At 44.0% G+C, this 19,488-nt stretch overlaps 1 long non-coding RNA gene across 18 annotated transcripts in view; it reads right to left on the bottom strand.

The window, feature by feature from the left end:
* Positions 1-19,488, bottom strand: part of LOC307181315 — a 2,020,778-nt gene that overhangs the window by 1,180,173 nt on the left and 821,117 nt on the right. Inside the window, exon 5 of one of the 18 annotated variants that reach the window (XR_013826433.1) lies at positions 2,281-2,496. The exons of the other annotated variants lie outside the window; for them this stretch is intronic. This is a non-coding gene — a long non-coding RNA (uncharacterized lncRNA). Of the gene's footprint in view, positions 1-2,280; positions 2,497-19,488 lie in introns of those variants that run through there. 18 annotated transcript variants of the gene reach the window in all.

Raw genomic sequence — 19,488 nt, 5'->3', positions numbered from 1 at the left:
GTGGAAGATGAACAGGAATAGCGAGAACCAATGAGAGGCTAGCTGGAGGTGTCTGGACGGGCAAATTTAACTCTCATTTCCCACCAGGAAGAGGAATTAACCAAAGGCTCAGCATGCCGGGCCGGAACCAGATTAGGGCCTGAAGCCATCCTGCGGTGTTGCGGCCAGGTCACAAGAAAGCGAGTTGAAGAAAGGAGCTCAGGGGCACTGTAATTCACAAACCTGCAGACTTATAAATGACAGCTATCGTCCAAAAATAGACTGAAGTAAGGCTGCCAAGAGGACTTGAAAGCGGGGCAGAATTGCAGGAAACCGATTTCAGGAGGTAGACTGGAATTGCATTGAAAGCATAGGAAAAGAGGCAGAACGTCCACAATGATGCACTTGGCCAAAAAGGGCGTATGCGTTTTTTCCTGAATATATTCAGGAAAAAACGCATACGCCCTTTTTGGCCAACCAAGCAAGCTTGCAAAGGAAATCTGCACTACAATGAAGTCTCACTTCCCCCCGGTCAAAAGGGCCATCTGAAAAAAGTGTAAAATCCAGAAAGGCAGGACAGGCCATGGAGAACTGGGAGCCTTGTTATGCTGATGGGCGGGATGTAAATTGCCAACAGACACTCGGGAGAAGTGTATGGTGTTTCCTGAAACATCTAAAAAACAAAGCAACAGAGCCTAGGGCACTTCCACTTATGGTCCTATAGCTTAGGGAAATTAAAATCAAAAAGACACAGCCACCCCAAAGTTTGGAACGGCTCTGTTTACAAGAACCTCGTTTACAGTACAAGTTCAACATCGCAGAAAGTGAAAAATGGATAAAGAACTTGTGGTACTTACGTACAATGCAGTATCGCTCAGCAATGAAATCTATGTCATCAGTCCCGTAGCAGCATAATGAGTAGATTCAGGTACGATGATTCTAACTGAAATAAGTCACACAGAAAAAGAAACATCATAAGATATCACTAATACACGGAATGTAAACTTGGCTACACAGGAACTGAATTCCAAAGCAGAACAGATTCTCAAATTTAGAAAAACAACTTATGCTTGCTTAAGGGGAAAGGTGAGTTGGGTTGCTGCATAAAACCAGAGATTGAAATGAGCACAGATAAAGTTCCTTAAGCCAAATATGGAATAGACAAGAGCTACTCCTTGCTCAACGAAATGGACTCAACACCGCATATTAAACGCCTAAGAATGTACCTGACTAGTAAGTATCTTAAAACCTATGGATTGCTATGTCTCCAAAAGAGAATCAAGCATGTGTACAGGGGCATAAACGCAGCAGTGATAGGATTGGAGAGGTTCGGTGAGCAAATGAAGACCCTTTGAAGTCATATTGCATGGTACCCATTCCACGGGTTTCAACTACCCAGGTTTTAGGTATTCTTCCTTCAGCTAAAACATGCATGTGGAACCCAGAGTATGATCAACCATGTGATCGGGAGACGTGTTCAAATATGTCTCAGTTTTCCTCCCCTGGTACTCGGGTGCAACATTCCAGACGCTTTACTAACACTCTCCCCACTTGGAGAGTCAGCGCCTTTAACCTCCTGTTTGGCCCAGTTTGCAATTTCTGCGGAAGATGAACAGGAATAGCGAGAACCAATGAGAGGCTAGCTGGAGGTGTCTGGACGGGCAAATTTAACTCTCATTTCCCAACAGGAAGAGGAAATAACCAAAGGCTCAGCGTGCCGTACCGGAAAAAGTTTAGGGCCTAAAGTCATCCTGCGGTGTTGCGGCCAGCTCAAAAGAAACCGAGTTGAAGAAAGGAGCGGAGGGGCACTGTAATTCACAAACCTGCAGAGTTATAAATGACAGCTATCGTCCAAAAATAGACTGAAGTAAGGCTGCCAAGAGGACTTGAAAGCGGGGCAGAATTGCAGGAAACCGATTTCAGGAGGTAGACTGGAATTGCATTGAAAGCATAGGAAAAGAGGCAGAACGTCCACAATGATGCACTTGGCCAAAAAGGGCGTATGCGTTTTTTCCTGAATATAATCAGGAAAAAACGCATACGCCCTTTTTGGCCAACCAAGCAAGCTTGCAAAGGAAATCTGCACTACAATGAAGTCTCACTTCCCCCCGGTCAAAAGGGCCATCTGAAAAAAGTGTAAAATCCAGAAAGGCAACAGGCCATTGAGAACTGGGAGCCTTGTTATGCTGATGGGCGGGATGTAAATTGCCAACAACCACTCGGGAGAAGTGTATGGTGTTTCCTGAAACATCTAAAAAACAAAGCAACAGAGCCTAGGGCACTTCCACTTATGGTCCTATAACTTAGGGAAATTAAAATCAAAAAGACACAGCCACCCCAAAATTTGGAACGGCTCTGTTTACAAGAACCTCGTTTACAGTACAAGTTCAACATCGCAGAAAGTGAAAAATGGATAAAGAAGTTGTGGTATTTACTTACAAAGCAATATCACTCAGCAATGAAATCTGTCTCATCAGGCCCTTAGCAGCACAATGAGTGGATTCAGGTATGATGATTCTAACTGAAATAAGTCACACAGAAAAAGAAACATCATAAGATATCAGTAATACGCGGAATGTAAACTTGGCTACACAGGAACTGAATTACAGAACAGAACAGGGTCTCAAATTTAGAAAACCAACTTATGCTTGCTTAAGGGTAAAGGTGAGTTGGGGTGCTGCATTAAACCAGAGATTGAAATGAGCACAGATAAAGTTCCTTAAGCCAAATATGGAATAGACAAGAGCTACTCCTTGCTCAACGAAATGGACTCAACACCCCATATTAAACGCCTAAGAATGTACCTGACTAGTAAGTATCTTAAAACCTATGGATTGCTATGTCTCCGAAAGAGAATCAAGCATGTGTACAGGGGCATAAACGCAGCAGTGATAGGATTGGAGAGGTTCGGTGAGCAAATGAAGACCCTTTGAAGTCATATTGCATTGTACCCATTCCACAGGTTTCAACTACCCAGGTTTTAGGTATTCTTCCTTCAGCTAAAATATGCATGTGGAACCCAGAGTATGATCAACCATGTGATCGGGAGATGTGTTCAAATATGTCTCAGTTTTCCTCCCCTGGTACTCGGGTGCAACATTCCAGACGCTTTACTAACACTCTCCCCACTTGGAGAGTCAGCGCCTTTAACCTCCTGTTTGGCCCAGTTTGCAATTTCTGCGGAAGATGAATAAAATAGCGAGAGCCAATGAGAGGCTAGCTGGAGGTGTCTGGACGGGCAAATTTAACTCTCATTTCCCACCAGGAAGAGGAAATAACCAAAGGCTCAGCGTGCCGTACCGGAACCAGATTAGGGCCTGAAGCCATCCTGCGGTGTTGCGGCCAGCTCAAAAGAAAGCGAGTTGAAGAAAGGAGCTCAGGGGCACTGTAATTCACAAACCTGCAGAGTTATAAATGACAGCTATCGTCCAAAAATATACTGAAGTAAGGCTGCCAAGAGGACTTGAAAGCGGGGCAGAATTGCAGGAAACCGATTTCAGGAGGTAGACTGGAATTGCATTGAAAGCATAGGAAAAGAGGCAGAACGTCCACAATGATGCACTTGGCCAAAAAGGGCGTATGCGTTTTTTCCTGAATATATTCAGGAAAAAACGCATACGCCCTTTTTGGCCAACCAAGCAAGCTTGCAATGGAAAACTGCACTACAATGAAGTCTCACTTCCCCCCGGTCAAAAGGGCCATCTGAAAAATGTGTAAAATCCAGAAAGGCAGGACTGGCCATGGAGAACTGGGAGCCTTGTTATGCTGATGGGCGGGATGTAAATTGCCAACTACCACTCGGGAGAAGTGTATGGTGTTTCCTGAAACATCTAAAAAACAAAGCAACAGAACCTAGGGCAGTTCCACTTATGGTCCTATAGCTTAGGGAAAATAAAATCAAAAAGACACAGCCACCCCAAAGTTTGGAACGGCTCTGTTTACAAGAACCTCGTTTACAGTACAAGTTCAACATCGCAGAAAGTGAAAAATGGATAAAGAAGTTGTGGTATTTACTTACAAAGCAATATCACTCAGCAATGAAATCTGTGTCATCAGGCCCTTAGCAGCACAATGAGTGGATTCAGGTATGATGATTCTAACTGAAATAAGTCACACAGAAAAAGAAACATCATAAGATATCAGTAATACACGGAATGAAAACTTGGCTACACAGGAACTGAATTACAGAACAGAACAGGGTCTCAAATTTAGAAAACCAACTTATGCTTGCTTAAGGGGAAAGGTGAGTTGGGGTGCTGCATAAAACCAGAGATTGAAATGAGCACAGATAAAGTTCCTTAAGCCAAATATGGAATAGACAAGAGCTACTCCTTGCTCAACGAAATGGACTCAACACCCCATATTAAACGCCTAAGAATGTACCTTACTAGTAAGTATCTTAAAACCTATGGATTGCTATGTCTCCAAAAGAGAATCAAGCATGTGTACAGGGGCATAAACGCAGCAGTGATAGGATTGGAGAGGTTCGGTGAGCAAATGAAGACCCTTTGAAGTCATATTGCATGGTACCCATTCCACGGGTTTCAACTACCCAGGTTTAAGGTATTCTTCCTTCAGCTAAAACATGCATGTGGAACCTAGAGTATGATCAACCATGTGATCGGGAGACGTGTTCAAATATGTCTCAGTTTTCCTCCCCTGGTACTCGGGTGCAACATTCCAGACGCTTTACTAACACTCTCCCCACTTGGAGAGTCAGTCCCTTTAACCTCCTGTTTGGCCCAGTTTGCAATTTCTGCGGAAGATGAACAGGAATAGCGAGAACCAATGAGAGGCTAGCTGGAGGTGTCTGGACGGGCAAATTTAACTCTCATTTCCCACCAGGAAGAGGAATTAACCAAAGGCTCAGCGTGCCCTGCCGGAACCCGATTAGGGCCTGAAGCCATCCTGCGGTGTTGCGGCCAGCTCACAAGAAAGCGAGTTGAAGAAAGGAGCTCAGGGGCACTGTAATTCACAAACCTGCAGAGTTATCAATGACAGCTATCGTCCAAAAATAGACTGAAGTAAGGCTGCCAAGAGGACTTCAAAGCGGGGCAGAATTGCAGGAAACCGATTTCAGGAGGTAGACTGGAATTGCATTGAATGCATAGGAAAAGAGGCAGAACGTCCACAATGATGCACTTGGCCAAAAAGGGCGTATGCGTTTTTTCCTGAATATATTCAGGAAAAAACGCATACGCCCTTTTTGGCCAACCAAGCAAGCTTGCAAAGGAAATCTGCACTAAAATGAAGTCTCACTTCCCCCCGGTCAAAAGGGCCATCTGAAAAAAGTGTAAAATCCAGAAAGGCAGGACAGGCCATGGAGAACTGGGAGCCTTGTTATGCTGATGGGCGGGATGTAAATTGCCAACAACCACTCGGGAGAAGTGTATGGTGTTTCCTGAAACATCTAAAAAACAAAGCAACAGAACCTAGGGCACTTCCACTTATGGTCCTATAGCTTAGGGAATTCAAAATCAAAAAGACACAGCCACCCCAAAGTTTGGAACGGCTCTGTTTACAAGAACCTCGTTTACAGTACAAGTTCAACATCGCAGAAAGTGAAAAATGGATAAAGAAGTTGTGGTATTTACTTACAAAGCAATATCACTCAGCAATGAAATCTGTGTCATCAGGCCCTTAGCAGCACAATGAGTGGATTCAGGTATGATGATTCTAACTGAAATAAGTCACACAGAAAAAGAAACATCATAAGATATCAGTAATACACGGAATGTAAACTTGGCTACACAGGAACTGAATTACAGAACAGAACAGGGTCTCAAATTTAGAAAACCAACTTATGCTTGCTTAAGGGGAAAGGTGAGTTGGGGTGCTGCATAAAACCAGAGATTGAAATGAGCACAGATAAAGTTCCTTAAGCCAAATATGGAACAGACAAGAGCTACTCCTTGCTCAACGAAATGGACTCAACACCGCATATTAAACGCCTAAGAATGTACCTGACTAGTAAGTATCTTAAAACCTATGGATTGCTATGTCTCCGAAAGAGTATCAAGCATGTGTACAGGGGCATAAACGCAGCAGTGATAGGATTGGAGAGGTTCGGTGAGCAAATGAAGACCCTTTGAAGTCATATTGCATGGTACCCATTCCACGGGTTTCAACTACCCAGGTTTTAGGTATTCTTCCTTCAGCTAAAACATGCATATGGAATCCAAGTATGATCAACCACGTGAACCGGAGACGTGTTCAAATATGTCTCAGTTTTCCTCCCCTGGTACTCGGGTGCAACATTCCAGACGCTTTACTAACACTCTCCCCACTTGGAGAGTCAGTCCCTTTAACCTCCTGTTTGGCCCAGTTTGCAATTTCTGCGGAAGATGAACAGGAATAGCGAGAACCAATGAGAGGCTAGCTGGAGGTGTCTGGACGGGCAAATTTAACTCTCATTTCCCACCAGGAAGAGGAAATAACCAAAGGCTCAGCGTGCCGTACCGGAACCAGATTAGGGCCTGAAGCCATCCTTCGGTGTTGCGGCCAGCTCACAAGAAAGCGAGTTGAAGAAAGGAGCTCAGGGGCACTGTAATTCACAAACCTGCAGAGTTATAAATGACAGCTATCGTCCAAAAATAGACTGAAGTAAGGCTGCCAAGAGGAGTTGAAAGTGGGGCAGAATTGCAGGAAACCGATTTCAGGAGGTAGACTGGAATTGCATTGAAAGCATAGGAAAAGAGGCAGAACGTCCACAATGATGCACTTGGCCAAAAAGGGCGTATGCGTTTTTTCCTGAATATATTCAGGAAAAAACGCATACGCCCTTTTTGGCCAACCAAGCAAGCTTGCAAAGGAAATCTGCACTACAATGAAGTCTCACTTCCCCCCGGTCAAAAGGGCCATCTGAAAAAAGTGTAAAATCCAGAAAGGCAGGACAGGCCATGGAGAACTGGGAGCCTTGTTATGCTGATGGGCGGGATGTAAATTGCCAACAACCACTCGGGAGAAGTGTATGGTGTTTCCTGAAACATCTAAAAAACAAAGCAACAGAGCCTAGGGCACTTCCACTTATGGTCCTATAGCTTAGGGAATTTAAAATCAAAAAGACACAGCCACCCCAAAGTTTGGAACGGCTCTGTTTACAAGAACCTCGTTTACAGTACAAGTTCAACATCGCAGAAAGTGAAAAATGGATAAAGAAGTTGTGGTATTTACTTACAAAGCAATATCACTCAGCAATGAAATCTGTGTCATCAGGCCCTTAGCAGCACAATGAGTGGATTCAGGTATGATGATTCTAACTGAAATAAGTCACACAGAAAAAGAAACATCATAAGATATCAGTAATACACGGAATGTAAACTTGGCTACACAGGAACTGAATTACAGAACAGAACAGGGTCTCACATTTCGAAAACCAACTTATGCTTGCTTAAGGGGAAAGGTGAGTTGGGGTGCTGCATAAAACCAGAGATTGAAATGAGCACAGATAAAGTTCCTTAAGCCAAAAATGGAATAGACAAGAGCTACTCCTTGCTCAACGAAATGGACTCAACACCGCATATTAAACGCCTAAGAATGTACCTGACTAGTAAGTATCTTAAAACCTATGGATTGCTATGTCACCGAAAGAGAATCAAGCATGTGTACAGGGGCATAAACGCAGCAGTGATAGGATTGGAGAGGTTCGGTGAGCAAATGAAGACCCTTTGAAGTCATATTGCATGGTACCCATTCCACGGGTTTCAACTACCCAGGTTTTAGGTATTCTTCCTTCAGCTAAAACATGCATGTGGAACCCAAGTATGATCAACCATGTGAACGGGAGACGTGTTCAAATATGTCTCAGTTTTCCTCCCCTGGTACTCGGGTGTAACATTCCAGACGCTTTACTAACACTCTCCCCACTTGGAGAGTCAGCGCCTTTAACCTCCTGTTTGGCCCAGTTTGCAATTTCTGCGGAAGATGAACAGGAATAGTGAGAACCAATGAGAGGCTAGCTGGAGGTGTCTGGACGGGCAAATTTAACTCTCATTTCCCACCAGGAAGAGGAAATAACCAAAGGCTCAGCGTGCCGTACCGGAACCAGATTAGGGCCTGAAAACATCCTGCGGTATTGCGGCCAGCTCAAAAGAAAGCGAGTTGAAGAAAGGAGCTCAGGGGCACTGTAATTCACAAACCTGCAGAGTTATAAATGACAGCTATCGTCCAAAAATATACTGAAGTAAGGCTGCCAAGAGGAGTTGAAAGTGGGGCAGAATTGCAGGAAACCGATTTCAGGAGGTAGACTGGAATTGCATTGAAAGCATAGGAAAAGAGGCAGAACGTCCACAATGATGCACTTGGCCAAAAAGGGCGTATGCGTTTTTTCCTGAATATATTCAGGAAAAAACGCATACGCCCTTTTTGGCCAACCAAGCAAGCTTGCAAAGGAAATCTGCACTACAATGAAGTCTCACTTCCCCCCGGTCAAAAGGGCCATCTGAAAAAAGTGTAAAATCCAGAAAGGCAGGACAGGCCATGGAGAACTGGGAGCCTTGTTATGCTGATGGGCGGGATGTAAATTGCCAACAACCACTTGGGAGAAGTGTATGGTGTTTCCTGAAACATCTTAAAAACAAAGCAACAGAGCCTAGGGCACTGCCACTTATGGTCCTAAGGCTTAGGGAATTTAAAATCAAAAAGACACAGCCACCCCAAAGTTTGGAACGGCTCTGTTTACAAGAACCTCGTTTACAGTACAAGTTCAACATCGCAGAAAGTGAAAAATGGATAAAGAAGTTGTGGTATTTACTTACAAAGCAATATCACTCAGCAATGAAATCTGTGTCATCAGGCCCTTAGCAGCACAATGAGTGGATTCAGGTATGATGATTCTAACTGAAATAAGTCACACAGAAAAAGAAACATCATAAGATATCAGTAATACACGGAATGTAAGCTTGGCTACACAGGAACTGAATTACAGAACAGAACAGGGTCTCAAATTTAGAAAACCAACTTATGCTTGCTTAAGGGAAAAGGTGAGTTGGGGTGCTGCATAAAACCAGAGATTGAAATGAGCACAGATAAAGTTCCTTAAGCCAAATATGGAATAGACAAGAGCTACTCCTTGCTCAACGAAATGGACTCAACACCGCATATTAAATGCCTAAGAATGTACCTGACTAGAAAGTATCTTAAAACCTATGGATGGCTATGTCTCCAAAAGAGAATCAAGCATGTGTACAGGGGCATAAACGCAGCAGTGATAGGATTGGAGAGGTTCGGTGAGCAAATGAAGACCCTTTGAAGTCATATTGCATGGTACCCATTCCACGGGTTTCAACTACCCAGGTTTAAGGTATTCTTCCTTCAGCTAAAACATGCATATGGAACCCAAGTATGATCAACCACGTGAACGGGAGACGTGTTCAAATATGTCTCAGTTTTCCTCCCCTGGTACTCGGGTGCAACATTCCAGATGCTTTACTAACACTCTCCCCACTTGGAGAGTCAGTCCCTTTAACCTCCTGTTTGGCCCAGTTTGCAATTTCTGCGGAAGATGAACAGGAATAGCGAGAACCAATGAGAGGCTAGCTGGAGGTGTCTGGACGGGCAAATTTAACTCTCATTTCCCACCAGGAAGAGGAAATAACCAAAGGCTCAGCGTGCCGTGCCGGAACCAGATTAGGGCCTGAAGCCATCCTGCGGTGTTGCGGCCAGCTCACAAGAAAGCGAGTTGAAGAAAGGAGCTCAGGGGCACTGTAATTCACAAACCTGCAGAGTTATAAATGACAGCTATCGTCCAAAAATAGACTGAAGTAAGGCTGCCAAGAGGACTTGAAAGCGGGGCAGAATTGCAGGAAACCGATTTTAGGAGGTAGACTGGAATTGCATTGAAAGCATAGGAAAAGAGGCAGAACGTACACAATGATGCACTTGGCCAAAAAGGGCGTATGCGTTTTTTCCTGAATATATTCAGGAAAAAACGCATACGCCCTTTTTGGCCAACCAAGCAAGCTTGCAAAGGAAATCTGCACTACAATGAAGTCTCACTTCCCCCCGGTCAAAAGGGCCATCTGAAAAAAGTGTAAAATCCAGAAAGGCAGGACAGGCCATGGAGAACTGGGAGCCTTGTTATGCTGATGGGCGGGATGTAAATTGCCAACAGACACTTGGGAGAAGTGTATGGTGTTTCCTGAAACATCTAAAAAACAAAGCAACAGAACCTAGGGCACTTCCACTTATGGTCCTATAGCTTAGGGAAATTAAAATCAAAAAGACACAGCCACCCCAAAGTTTGGAACGGCTCTGTTTACAAGAACCTCGTTTACAGTACAAGTTCAACATCGCAGAAAGTGAAAAATGGATAAAGAAGTTGTGGTATTTACTTACAAAGCAATATCACTCAGCAATGAAATCTGTGTCATCAGGCCCTTAGCAGCACAATGAGTGGATTCAGGTATGATGATTCTAACTGAAATAAGTCACACAGAAAAAGAAACATCATAAGATATCAGTAATACACGGAATGTAAACTTGGCTACACAGGAACTGAATTACAGAACAGAACAGGGTCTCAAATTTAGAAAACCAACTTATGCTTGCTTAAGGGGAAAGGTGAGTTGGGGTGCTGCATAAAACCAGAGATTGAAATGAGCACAGATAAAGTTCCTTAAGCCAAATATGGAATAGACAAGAGCTACTCCTTGCTCAACGAAATGGACTCAACACCGCATATTAAACGCCTAAGAATGTACCTGACTAGTAAGTATCTTAAAACCTATGGATTGCTATGTCTCCGAAAGAGAATCAAGCATGTGTACAGGGGCATAAACGCAGCAGTGATAGGATTGGAGAGGTTCGGTGAGCAAATGAAGACCCTTTGAAGTCATATTGCATGGTACCCATTCCACGGGTTTCAACTACCCAGGTTTTAGGTATTCTTCCTTCAGCTAAAACATGCATGTGGAACCCAAGTATGATCAACCATGTGAACGGGAGACGTGTTCAAATATGTCTCAGTTTTCCTCCCCTGGTACTCGGGTGTAACATTCCAGACGCTTTACTAACACTCTCCCCACTTGGAGAGTCAGCGCCTTTAACCTCCTGTTTGGCCCAGTTTGCAATTTCTGCGGAAGATGAACAGGAATAGTGAGAACCAATGAGAGGCTAGCTGGAGGTGTCTGGACGGGCAAATTTAACTCTCATTTCCCACCAGGAAGAGGAAATAACCAAAGGCTCAGCGTGCCGTACCGGAACCAGATTAGGGCCTGAAACCATCCTGCGGTATTGCGGCCAGCTCAAAAGAAAGCGAGTTGAAGAAAGGAGCTCAGGGGCACTGTAATTCACAAACCTGCAGAGTTATAAATGACAGCTATCGTCCAAAAATATACTGAAGTAAGGCTGCCAAGAGGAGTTGAAAGTGGGGCAGAATTGCAGGAAACCGATTTCAGGAGGTAGACTGGAATTGCATTGAAAGCATAGGAAAAGAGGCAGAACGTCCACAATGATGCACTTGGCCAAAAAGGGCGTATGCGTTTTTTCCTGAATATATTCAGGAAAAAACGCATACGCCCTTTTTGGCCAACCAAGCAAGCTTGCAAAGGAAATCTGCACTACAATGAAGTCTCACTTCCCCCCGGTCAAAAGGGCCATCTGAGAAAAGTGTAAAATCCAGAAAGGCAGGACAGGCCATGGAGAACTGGGAGCCTTGTTATGCTGATGGGCGGGATGTAAATTGCCAACAACCACTTGGGAGAAGTGTATGGTGTTTCCTGAAACATCTTAAAAACAAAGCAACAGAGCCTAGGGCACTGCCACTTATGGTCCTAAGGCTTAGGGAATTTAAAATCAAAAAGACACAGCCACCCCAAAGTTTGGAACGGCTCTGTTTACAAGAACCTCGTTTACAGTACAAGTTCAACATCGCAGAAAGTGAAAAATGGATAAAGAAGTTGTGGTATTTACTTACAAAGCAATATCACTCAGCAATGAAATCTGTGTCATCAGGCCCTTAGCAGCACAATGAGTGGATTCAGGTATGATGATTCTAACTGAAATAAGTCACACAGAAAAAGAAACATCATAAGATATCAGTAATACACGGAATGTAAACTTGGCTACACAGGAACTGAATTACAGAACAGAACAGGGTCTCAAATTTAGAAAACCAACTTATGCTTGCTTAAGGGAAAAGGTGAGTTGGGGTGCTGCATAAAACCAGAGATTGAAATGAGCACAGATAAAGTTCCTTAAGCCAAATATGGAATAGACAAGAGCTACTCCTTGCTCAACGAAATGGACTCAACACCGCATATTAAATGCCTAAGAATGTACCTGACTAGAAAGTATCTTAAAACCTATGGATGGCTATGTCTCCAAAAGAGAATCAAGCATGTGTACAGGGGCATAAACGCAGCAGTGATAGGATTGGAGAGGTTCGGTGAGCAAATGAAGACCCTTTGAAGTCATATTGCATGGTACCCATTCCACGGGTTTCAACTACCCAGGTTTAAGGTATTCTTCCTTCAGCTAAAACATGCATATGGAACCCAAGTATGATCAACCACGTGAACGGGAGACGTGTTCAAATATGTCTCAGTTTTCCTCCCCTGGTACTCGGGTGCAACATTCCAGATGCTTTACTAACACTCTCCCCACTTGGAGAGTCAGTCCCTTTAACCTCCTGTTTGGCCCAGTTTGCAATTTCTGCGGAAGATGAACAGGAATAGCGAGAACCAATGAGAGGCTAGCTGGAGGTGTCTGGACGGGCAAATTTAACTCTCATTTCCCACCAGGAAGAGGAAATAACCAAAGGCTCAGCGTGCCGTGCCGGAACCAGATTAGGGCCTGAAGCCATCCTGCGGTGTTGCGGCCAGCTCACAAGAAAGCGAGTTGAAGAAAGGAGCTCAGGGGCACTGTAATTCACAAACCTGCAGAGTTATAAATGACAGCTATCGTCCAAAAATAGACTGAAGTAAGGCTGCCAAGAGGACTTGAAAGCGGGGCAGAATTGCAGGAAACCGATTTTAGGAGGTAGACTGGAATTGCATTGAAAGCATAGGAAAAGAGGCAGAACGTACACAATGATGCACTTGGCCAAAAAGGGCGTATGCGTTTTTTCCTGAATATATTCAGGAAAAAACGCATACGCCCTTTTTGGCCAACCAAGCAAGCTTGCAAAGGAAATCTGCACTACAATGAAGTCTCACTTCCCCCCGGTCAAAAGGGCCATCTGAAAAAAGTGTAAAATCCAGAAAGGCAGGACAGGCCATGGAGAACTGGGAGCCTTGTTATGCTGATGGGCGGGATGTAAATTGCCAACAGACACTTGGGAGAAGTGTATGGTGTTTCCTGAAACATCTAAAAAACAAAGCAACAGAACCTAGGGCACTTCCACTTATGGTCCTATAGCTTAGGGAAATTAAAATCAAAAAGACACAGCCACCCCAAAGTTTGGAACGGCTCTGTTTACAAGAACCTCGTTTACAGTACAAGTTCAACATCGCAGAAAGTGAAAAATGGATAAAGAAGTTGTGGTATTTACTTACAAAGCAATATCACTCAGCAATGAAATCTGTGTCATCAGGCCCTTAGCAGCACAATGAGTGGATTCAGGTATGATGATTCTAACTGAAATAAGTCACACAGAAAAAGAAACATCATAAGATATCAGTAATACACGGAATGTAAACTTGGCTACACAGGAACTGAATTACAGAACAGAACAGGGTCTCAAATTTAGAAAACCAACTTATGCTTGCTTAAGGGGAAAGGTGAGTTGGGGTGCTGCATAAAACCAGAGATTGAAATGAGCACAGATAAAGTTCCTTAAGCCAAATATGGAATAGACAAGAGCTACTCCTTGCTCAACGAAATGGACTCAACACCGCATATTAAATGCCTAAGAATGTACCTGACTAGTAAGTATCTTAAAACCTATGGATGGCTATGTCTCCAAAAGAGAATCAAGCATGTGTACAGGGGCATAAACGCAGCAGTGATAGGATTGGAGAGGTTCGGTGAGCAAATGAAGACCCTTTGAAGTCATATTGCATGGTACCCATTCCACGGGTTTCAACTACCCAGGTTTAAGGTATTCTTCCTTCAGCTAAAACATGCATATGGAACCCAAGTATGATCAACCACGTGAACGGGAGACGTGTTCAAATATGTCTCAGTTTTCCTCCCTTGGTACTCGGGTGCAACATTCCAGATGCTTTACTAACACTCTCCCCACTTGGAGAGTCAGTCCCTTTAACCTCCTGTTTGGCCCAGTTTGCAATTTCTGCGGAAGATGAACAGGAATAGCGAGAACCAATGAGAGGCTAGCTGGAGGTGTCTGGACGGGCAAATTTAACTCTCATTTCCCACCAGGAAGAGGAAATAACCAAAGGCTCAGCGTGCAGTGCCGGAACCAGATTAGGGCCTGAAGCCATCCTGCGGTGTTGCGGCCAGCTCACAAGAAAGCGAGTTGAAGAAAGGAGCTCAGGGGCACTGTAATTCACAAACCTGCAGAGTTATAAATGACAGCTATCGTCCAAAAATAGACTGAAGTAAGGCTGCCAAGAGGACTTGAAAGCGGGGCAGAATTGCAGGAAACCGATTTCAGGAGGTAGACTGGAATTGCATTGAAAGCATAGGAAAAGAGGCAGAACGTACACAATGATGCACTTGGCCAAAAAGGGCGTATGCGTTTTTTCCTGAATATATTCAGGAAAAAACGCATACGCCCTTTTTGGCCAACCAAGCAAGCTTGCAAAGGAAATCTGCACTACAATGAAGTCTCACTTCCCCCCGGTCAAAAGGGCCATCTGAAAAAAGTGTAAAATCCAGAAAGGCAGGACAGGCCATGGAGAACTGGGAGCCTTGTTATGCTGATGGGCGGGATGTAAATTGCCAACAACCACTGGGGAGAAGTGTATGGTGTTTCCTGAAACATCTAAAAAACAAAGCAACAGAGCCTAGGGCACTTCCACTTATGGTCCTATAGCTTAGGGAATTTAAAATCAAAAAGACACAGCCACCCCAAAGTTTGGAACGGCTCTGTTTACAAGAACCTCGTTTACAGTACAAGTTCAACATCGCAGAAAGTGAAAAATGGATAAAGAAGTTGTGGTATTTACTTACAAAGCAATATCACTCAGCAATGAAATCTGTGTCATCAGGCCCTTAGCAGCACAATGAGTGGATTCAGGTATGATGATTCTAACTGAAATAAATCACACAGAAAAAGAAACATCATAAGATATCAGTAATACACGGAATGTAAACTTGGCTACACAGGAACTGAATTACAGAACAGAACAGGGTCTCACATTTCGAAAACCAACTTATGCTTGCTTAAGGGGAAAGGTGAGTTGGGGTGCTGCATAACACCAGAGATTGAAATGAGCACAGATAAAGTTCCTTAAGCCAAATATGGAATAGATAAGAGCTACTCCTTGCTCAACGAAATGGACTCAACACCGCATATTAAACGCCTAAGAATGTACCTGACTAGTAAGTATCTTAAAACCTATGGATTGCTATGTCTCCGAAAGAGAATCAAGCATGTGTACAGGGGCATAAACGCAGCAGTGATAGGATTGGAGAGGTTCGGTGAGCAAATGAAGACCCTTTGAAGTCATATTGCATGGTACCCATTCCACGGGTTTCAACTACCCAGGTTTTAGGTATTCTTCCTTCAGCTAAAACATGCATGTGGAACCCAAGTATGATCAACCATGTGAACGGGAGACGTGTTCAAATATGTCTCAGTTTTCCTCCCCTGGTACTCGGGTGCCACATTCCAGATGCTTTACTAACACTCTCCCCACTTGGAGAGTCAGTCCCTTTAACCTCCTGTTTGGCCCAGTTTGCAATTTCTGCGGAAGATGAACAGGAATAGCGAGAACCAATGAGAGGCTAGCTGGAGGTGTCTGGACGGGCAAATTTAACTCTCATTTCCCACCAGGAAGAGGAAATAACCAAAGGCTCAGCGTGCCGTGCCGGAACCAGATTAGGGCCTGAAGCCATCCTGCGGTGTTGCGGCCAGCTCACAAGAAAGCGAGTTGAAGAAAGGAGCTCAGGGGCACTGTAATTCACAAACCTGCAGAGTTATAAATGACAGCTATCGTCCAAAAATAGACTGAAGTAAGGCTGCCAAGAGGACTTGAAAGCGGGGCAGAATTGCAGGAAACCGATTTTAGGAGGTAGACTGGAATTGCATTGAAAGCATAGGAAAAGAGGCAGAACGTACACAATGATGCACTTGGCCAAAAAGGGCGTATGCGTTTTTTCCTGAATATATTCAGGAAAAAACGCATACGCCCTTTTTGGCCAACCAAGCAAGCTTGCAAAGGAAATCTGCACTACAATGAAGTCTCACTTCCCCCCGGTCAAAAGGGCCATCTGAAAAAAGTGTAAAATCCAGAAAGGCAGGACAGGCCATGGAGAACTGGGAGCCTTGTTATGCTGATGGGCGGGATGTAAATTGCCAACAGACACTTGGGAGAAGTGTATGGTGTTTCCTGAAACATCTAAAAAACAAAGCAACAGAACCTAGGGCACTTCCACTTATGGTCCTATAGCTTAGGGAAATTAAAATCAAAAAGACACAGCCACCCCAAAGTTTGGAACGGCTCTGTTTACAAGAACCTCGTTTACAGTACAAGTTCAACATCGCAGAAAGTGAAAAATGGATAAAGAAGTTGTGGTATTTACTTACAAAGCAATATCACTCAGCAATGAAATCTGTGTCATCAGGCCCTTAGCAGCACAATGAGTGGATTCAGGTATGATGATTCTAACTGAAATAAGTCACACAGAAAAAGAAACATCATAAGATATCAGTAATACACGGAATGTAAACTTGGCTACACAGGAACTGAATTACAGAACAGAACAGGGTCTCAAATTTAGAAAACCAACTTATGCTTGCTTAAGGGGAAAGGTGAGTTGGGGTGCTGCATAAAACCAGAGATTGAAATGAGCACAGATAAAGTTCCTTAAGCCAAATATGGAATAGACAAGAGCTACTCCTTGCTCAACGAAATGGACTCAACACCGCATATTAAATGCCTAAGAATGTACCTGACTAGTAAGTATCTTAAAACCTATGGATGGCTATGTCTCCAAAAGAGAATCAAGCATGTGTACAGGGGCATAAACGCAGCAGTGATAGGATTGGAGAGGTTCGGTGAGCAAATGAAGACCCTTTGAAGTCATATTGCATGGTACCCATTCCACGGGTTTCAACTACCCAGGTTTAAGGTATTCTTCCTTCAGCTAAAACATGCATATGGAACCCAAGTATGATCAACCACGTGAACGGGAGACGTGTTCAAATATGTCTCAGTTTTCCTCCCTTGGTACTCGGGTGCAACATTCCAGATGCTTTACTAACACTCTCCCCACTTGGAGAGTCAGTCCCTTTAACCTCCTGTTTGGCCCAGTTTGCAATTTCTGCGGAAGATGAACAGGAATAGCGAGAACCAATGAGAGGCTAGCTGGAGGTGTCTGGACGGGCAAATTTAACTCTCATTTCCCACCAGGAAGAGGAAATAACCAAAGGCTCAGCGTGCAGTGCCGGAACCAGATTAGGGCCTGAAGCCATCCTGCGGTGTTGCGGCCAGCTCACAAGAAAGCGAGTTGAAGAAAGGAGCTCAGGGGCACTGTAATTCACAAACCTGCAGAGTTATAAATGACAGCTATCGTCCAAAAATAGACTGAAGTAAGGCTGCCAAGAGGACTTGAAAGCGGGGCAGAATTGCAGGAAACCGATTTCAGGAGGTAGACTGGAATTGCATTGAAAGCATAGGAAAAGAGGCAGAACGTACACAATGATGCACTTGGCCAAAAAGGGCGTATGCGTTTTTTCCTGAATATATTCAGGAAAAAACGCATACGCCCTTTTTGGCCAACCAAGCAAGCTTGCAAAGGAAATCTGCACTACAATGAAGTCTCACTTCCCCCCGGTCAAAAGGGCCATCTGAAAAAAGTGTAAAATCCAGAAAGGCAGGACAGGCCATGGAGAACTGGGAGCCTTGTTATGTTGATGGGCGGGATGTAAATTGCCAACAACCACTGGGGAGAAGTGTATGGTGTTTCCTGAAACATCTAAAAAACAAAGCAACAGAGCCTAGGGCACTTCCACTTATGGTCCTATAGCTTAGGGAATTTAAAATCAAAAAGACACAGCCACCCCAAAGTTTGGAACGGCTCTGTTTACAAGAACCTCGTTTACAGTACAAGTTCAACATCGCAGAAAGTGAAAAATGGATAAAGAAGTTGTGGTATTTACTTACAAAGCAATATCACTCAGCAATGAAATCTGTGTCATCAGGCCCTTAGCAGCACAATGAGTGGATTCAGGTATGATGATTCTAACTGAAATAAATCACACAGAAAAAGAAACATCATAAGATATCAGTAATACACGGAATGTAAACTTGGCTACACAGGAACTGAATTACAGAACAGAACAGGGTCTCACATTTCGAAAACCAACTTATGCTTGCTTAAGGGGAAAGGTGAGTTGGGGTGCTGCATAACACCAGAGATTGAAACGAGCACAGATAAAGTTCCTTAAGCCAAATATGGAATAGACAAGAGCTACTCCTTGCTCAACGAAATGGACTCAACACCGCATATTAAACGCCTAAGAATGTACCTGACTAGTAAGTATCTTAAAACCTATGGATTGCTATGTCTCCGAAAGAGAATCAAGCATGTGTACAGGGGCATAAACGCAGCAGTGATAGGATTGGAGAGGTTCGGTGAGCAAATGAAGACCCTTTGAAGTCATATTGCATGGTACCCATTCCACGGGTTTCAACTACCCAGGTTTTAGGTATTCTTCCTTCAGCTAAAACATGCATGTGGAACCCAAGTATGATCAACCATGTGAACGGGAGACGTGTTCAAATATGTCTCAGTTTTCCTCCCCTGGTACTCGGGTGCAACATTCCAGACGCTTTACTAACACTCTCCCCACTTGGAGAGTCAGCGCCTTTAACCTCCTGTTTGGCCCAGTTTGCAATTTCTGCGGAAGATGAACAGGAATAGTGAGAACCAATGAGAGGCTAGCTGGAGGTGTCTGGACGGGCAAATTTAACTCTCATTTCCCACCAGGAAGAGGAAATAACCAAAGGCTCAGCGTGCCGTACCGGAACCAGATTAGGGCCTGAAACCATCCTGCGGTATTGCGGCCAGCTCAAAAGAAAGCGAGTTGAAGAAAGGAGCTCAGGGGCACTGTAATTCACAAACCTGCAGAGTTATAAATGACAGCTATCGTCCAAAAATATACTGAAGTAAGGCTGCCAAGAGGAGTTGAAAGTGGGGCAGAATTGCAGGAAACCGATTTCAGGAGGTAGACTGGAATTGCATTGAAAGCATAGGAAAAGAGGCAGAACGTCCACAATGATGCACTTGGCCAAAAAGGGCGTATGCGTTTTTTCCTGAATATATTCAGGAAAAAACGCATACGCCCTTTTTGGCCAACCAAGCAAGCTTGCAAAGGAAATCTGCACTACAATGAAGTCTCACTTCCCCCCGGTCAAAAGGGCCATCTGAAAAAAGTGTAAA

Source organism: Stenella coeruleoalba (assembly GCF_951394435.1).
Source record: "Stenella coeruleoalba genome assembly, contig: scaffold_49, whole genome shotgun sequence".
Taxonomy (NCBI): Eukaryota; Metazoa; Chordata; class Mammalia; order Artiodactyla; family Delphinidae; genus Stenella; species Stenella coeruleoalba.
The sequence above is the reverse complement of the archived record's forward strand: the minus strand, read 5'-3'. Positions and strand labels throughout refer to the sequence as shown.